Raw genomic sequence first — 6,000 nt, forward strand, 5'->3', positions numbered from 1 at the left:
ATGATGCATGCAAAACATGTGATTGGGACATGCTTTATATACTGAGTATGATATTGTCCAGAGCTTGAGCCTCTGTGTTTATGCATGGCCCTAATAGCACTAATACCTGTTTAGTAAGCATGCTAAATGCCTCGTTTATGGATATGGAACATGAAATATGTGATAGGTGGCATGTCTTACTTGTGATCGACACTGACTAGTCAGGGACCGACTCTAAAGTCGAGAATTACGCATTGAATGGCTCTATGGCATTAATGCTAGACCGACCCTAAGGTCGATGATTACGCATTGAATGGCTCTATGGCATTAGTGCTAGACCGACCCTAGGGTCGAAGAACTTATAAGCGCTTGCCTGGTCTATGACCAGATGTTTATAGCCAAGGTATATGACCCCGGTGACCGTTTGTCACATGGCTAAGGGACGTTGTCCATAGTTTCGACTCTAGAGTCGTGAGGAATGTTATGTTGGTGACTAATCACCATGCACCTGTCCTAATCAAACTTATTAAAGGATCATGTTTCAGTTAAGCCCTGGTGACCCTATCGTCATATGGCTAGAAGGAGCGATGCTCATTATTGTGACTTTTGGCTATTGTCACCTATTTGCTTGGACTGATAGTCCTGAATGGTTATTATGATCGTTGTTGATATTATATCATGCTTTATTGTGTTTTCTTGCTGGGCTTCGGCTCATGGGTGCTACGTGGTGCAGGTAAAGGCAAGAGGAAGCTGGACCATCCTTGAGTTGAAGAGCTTAGGTGGTGATGTGTACATATGCAGCTGCTCGTCCTCCACGGCCGAGGTTTAAAGTGGAACTAGGGTTGAACCCTGTTTTGCCGCTTAGTACGGCCTGTTGTAAATATTTTCTGTAATAAACTCTGAAATTATATTTTCGGGATCCCAATGTATATGTTAAACGTTCTAGTGAAACGTTACATCTTAACCAAAATGTTTAAACCCTAAACTGCTAATCATACTTAGTTACACGATTTGGCCAAATGACTCGATTAGCGAGTTTTGCATTGTTTACAAGGCACGTAATGAACAAATACTTGTAAAAATAAATTTACAAAGGTTGGCAAGAATGACTGGCTGCGCACAGTCCCTTATAATCTCGTATTAAAATTGGACTAAATATGTCTTTACGAGTGATCTTAAAAATATCTTACACTTATAGGCGATTAGCCATACAACGTGGCTAACCCTTTTTTGAAACTTGTAAAAAGTAAAAATTAATACAAGCCAATCTTTTAAAAATGACTGTTTATTGGTAGTACTTGCGCAGGTGTTCACCGTTCCAATAGCGTGGAACGAGATCTCCATTTAAGCGTGCAAGTTTGTAGGTGCCCGGATGAAGGACTTCTTCAATCTGGTAAGGTCCTTCCCAGTTTGGTCCGAGTAATCCAGCAGTGGGGTCGCGGGTATTTAAGAAAAATCGTCGTAGCACTAGGTCACCGACGTTGAATTTCCTTTCTTTTACTTTTGAGTTAAAGTACCGAGCGACCTTTTGCTGATACACCGCAACTCGGAGTTGGGCTTTTTCTCGTATTTCTTCAATTGAGTCTAGGGACTCCATCATCAGTTGTCTATTCTGGCTCTGGTCGTATGTAATGCGTCGATGTGAGGGGGGATCTAATTCGACAGGTAACATGGCTTCATATCCGTAGGCTAAGGAAAACAGGGTATGTTCTGTTGCTGTTCGATGAGAAGTTCTATACGACCAAAGGACTTCAGGTAGCTGTTCTGGCCATGCTCCTTTAGCGTCTTCAAGTCTTTTCTTCAGGGTGTCCTTAAGCGTTTTATTCACTGCTTCGACCAGCCCGTTTTCTTGTGGATGTGCGACTGAAGAAAAGCTTTTAATAATCCCGTGCCTTTCGCAGAAGTCGGTGAATAAGTCACTGTCAAATTGGGTGCCGTTGTCTGAGATGATTTTTCGAGGCAAACCATATCGGCAAACGATGTTCTTGATGACAAAGTCAAGAACTTTCTTGGTCGTTATGGTAGCGAGTGGCTCAGATTCGACCCATTTGGTGAAGTAGTCAACTGCTACAACCGCGTACTTCACTCCGCCTTTTCCCGTTGGCAGGGACCTAATCAAGTCTATTCCCCATACTGCAAAAGGCCAAGGACTCTACATCTGTTTTAATTCGTTTGGAGCTGCGCGTGGGATTTTTGAAAATCTTTGACACTTATCGCACTTTCGTACAAATTCCATTGAATCTTCGTTCATAGTCGGCCAGAAGTAGCCTTGCCTTAGGATCTTTTTCGCCAAACTTTTCCCCCCAGCGTGATCTCCACAGAAGCCTTCATGTACTTCCTTCATTAGCTTTCTCTGGTGTAATACATCTGAGCAGTGGCATGGAATATCCCCTTCGGTATAGAACATTATCGACCAGTATATACCTAGCAGCCTGCCTTTGAAGAGTTCTGGCTGCTGGTAGTACACCATTTGTCAGATACTCCAAATAAAGCGCCATCCATGTGTCTCCCATCCGGATTTCCATACTGGTTTCATTTGCTCGTATGCTTGGCTTGCTCAATCTTTCCACTGGCACAATATTCAAAGTGTCACCATCTTTCGCGCTCGCGAGTTTGGCTAAGGCATCTGCGTTCAAATTCTGATCCCGCGGTATTTGCTGGAGGGTAAACTTCTTGAATTGGGCCAATAGATCCTTTGTTTTGTTCAAGTAGGCCACCATCTTTAAGCCTCGTGCTTGATATTCCCCTAGAACTTGATTCACTACTAGCTGTGAATCACTGTAAATATCCAGCACCTTTATACTCATGTCTTTTGCCATTCTTAATCCAGCGAGGAGTGCTTCGTATTTAGCTTCATTATTTGACGCGGTGAAGTCGAACCTAATTGCGCAGTGAAATCGATGCCTTTCTGGCGTTATTAAGATTACTCCTGCTCCCGTGTGAGATTCGTTTGATGACCCATCTGTGAATAACTTCCACGAAGGAGCTTCATCTTGGGGCTCAGGCGCACTAGGCTTTTCGCACTGCTCGCTGTCTGGGAGTTCGGTGAATTCTGAAATAAGATCAGCCAAGACTTGTCCCTTTACTTCTGCTCGCGATGAATATGTGATATCGAACTGCCCCAGTTCGACTGCCCATTTTAACAAACGCCCAGCCGCCTCTGGTTTTTGGAGGACTTGCGGAAAGGGTTGGTCAGTTAAGACTGTAATGGGATGGGCTTGGAAGTAAGGACGTAGCTTCCTTGAGGCCAAGATTAAATAGTATGCTAACCTCTCGATGGGAGGATACCTCAGTTCGGCTCCGATCAGCCTCTTGCTTACATAGTAAACCGCTTTTTGTACGCCTTCTTCTTCTCGTACTAGTACCGCATTAGCAGCAACTTCAGTGATCGCCAGGTAAATGAACAAATTTTCTCCTTTGATAGGCTTTGATAAAATAGGAGGCTGCGCCATACGGGCTTTCAAGGCCTGAAAAGCTTGCTCGCAGTCTCCTGTCCATTCAAATTTCTTATTGCCCCTAAGTAGATTGAAGAAAGGGATGCACTTATCTGTTGACTTTGAAATAAATCTACTTAGGGCTGCAATCCTCCCAGTTAAACTTTGTACATCTTTGATCTTCTCTGGCGATTTCATGTCGATCAGGGCTTTTATCTTTTCGGGGTTGGCCTCGATTCCTCTTGAATTAACAATGAACCCCAAAAACTTCCCTGATCCAACTCCGAAGGAACATTTGAGAGGATTTAGTTTCATCTGGTACTTGCTCAATACATCGAAACACTCTTGCAAATCCTTCACATGTCCTTCTGCCTTTTTCGACTTTACCAGCATGTCGTCCACGTATACCTCCATGTTTACTCCGATCAATTCTTTAAACATGTGGTTAACCAACCGCTGGTAAGTCGCACCTGCGTTTTTCAGTCCGAAGGGCATTACTTTATAACAGTATAATCCCGTATCGGTCCGAAAGCTGGTGTGATCCTCGTCAGGGGGATGCATGCTGATCTGATTGTAGCCTGAGTATGCATCCATGAAAGAGAGGATCTCGTGTCCTGCAGTAGCGTCAACCAACTGGTCGATCCTTGGGAGTGGGAAGCAATCCTTCGGGCAGGCTTTATTGAGATCTGTAAAATCCACACAGGTTCGCCATTTTCCGTTAGGCTTGGGAACCAGTACTGGATTAGAGACCCACGATGGATAAAATGCCACCCTGATGAACCCATTCTCCTTTAATCTCTCCACTTCTTCTTTTAAGGCTCTCGACCGTTCCTTATCGAGCAGCCTTTATTTTTGTTGCACAGGCGGAAAACTCTTGTCTATGTTCAGGACATGGCTGATAACTGCAGGATCTATCCCAGCCATGTCTTTGTGCGACCAGGCAAAGACTTCCTGGTTTTTTCGCAAGAACTCCACCAGTGCATGCTTCGTGGTTGGTTCTAAGTTTTTCCCGACCTTCACGACTCTGGTCGGGTCTTTCTCGTCAAGTTGGACCTCTTCCAGGTCCTCGACGGGTCCAACGTTTTCTTCAAAATCCCCAAAGCGAGGATCTAAATCTCTGTCCTCACTTTGGGCAACACCTTATTTGGTGACTTCATCACCAGATTGGGCTTGTGTGTCAATTTCCATCTGCAACCTATCTGGGGGAGTGCTCTTTGACGTTCCCTTCTTCGCCTTCGTGACTGAGGCGTTGTAGCACTCCCTAGCCTCCCTCTGGTTTCCCAACATGCGTCCTACCACTGCGTCTGTCGGGAATTTCATGGCTAAGTGCCACATAAAGGTGACAGCCCGTAGATCAACCAATATAGGCCTCCCAATGACGGCATTGTACGCCGAAGGACAATCGACTACTATAAAAGTAGCGAGTAATGTCCTGGTAGCAGGCGCTGTACCTGCTGTCACTGGTAGTCTGATTGACCCTGCGGGGGCGAGTCCCTCACCAGAGAAGCCGTATATTGTTTGGTTGCAGGGCTCCAGGTCCTTAACGGACAACTTTATGCATTCCAGTGAAGACTTATACAGGATGTTCACCGAACTTCCTGTATCAACCAACACTCTCTTTACCATCATGTTGGCCATTTGGATATCCACGACCAGCAGATCGGAATGTGGGAACCAGACATGTTGGGCATCGCTTTCAGAGAAGGTTATTTCGCCCTCTTCTGATCGAGCCTTTTTCGGCGCGCGGTCATCCACATTCATCATCTCGATGTCCTGGTCGTGGCGCAGAGTCCGAGCATATCGTTCTCTGGCCTTTCCACTGTTTCCCGCGAGGTGCGGGCCTCCACAGATGGTCAACAATGTGCCAGTCACAGGGTCAGGCTGCAAAGGTGGCGAGAGTTGGAGCGTGGGTGCTTGCTCGTTGCCACCTGGAGCTTCTCGTTGGGAATTTCCCGAGGCCCGTATATATCTTCTCAAGTGTCCTTGTCTAATAAGGAACTCGATCTCATCCTTCAGATGGTTGCATTCGTTGGTATCATGTCCGTAGTCGTTATGATAACGACAGAACTTGGTAGTGTCTCTTCTCGAAATATCCTTTCGAATGGGGGCAGGCTTCTTATAAGGCACGCTGGAACTCGTGGCCTGGTAAACTTCTCCCCGAGACTCAACTAGGGCAGTATAGTTAGTGTAACGACCCAAACTCCAGGGACCGTTACGGTGTGCCTTGTAAACAGTGCTAAACTCGCTAACCGAGTCATTTGGCCAAAATCGTGAGCTAAGTATGATTAGCGGTTTAGGGATTAAAAACTTTGGATAAGATAGAACGTTTAATTTATACTTTGGGATCCCGAAAATATAATTTCAGAGTCTATTACAGAAAATATTTACAACAGGCCGTTCTAAGCGGCAAAACAGGGTTCAACCCTAGTTCCACTTTAAACCTCGGCCGTGGCGGACGAGCAGCTGCATATGTACACATCATCACCTAAGCTCTCCAACTCAAGGATGGTCCAGCTTCCTCTTGCCTTTACCTGCACCACGTAGCACCCGTGAGCCGAAGCCCAGCAAGAAAACACAATATAACATG

Source organism: Humulus lupulus, chromosome X (genome assembly GCF_963169125.1).
Source record: "Humulus lupulus chromosome X, drHumLupu1.1, whole genome shotgun sequence".
Lineage (NCBI taxonomy): Eukaryota > Viridiplantae > Streptophyta > Magnoliopsida > Rosales > Cannabaceae > Humulus > Humulus lupulus.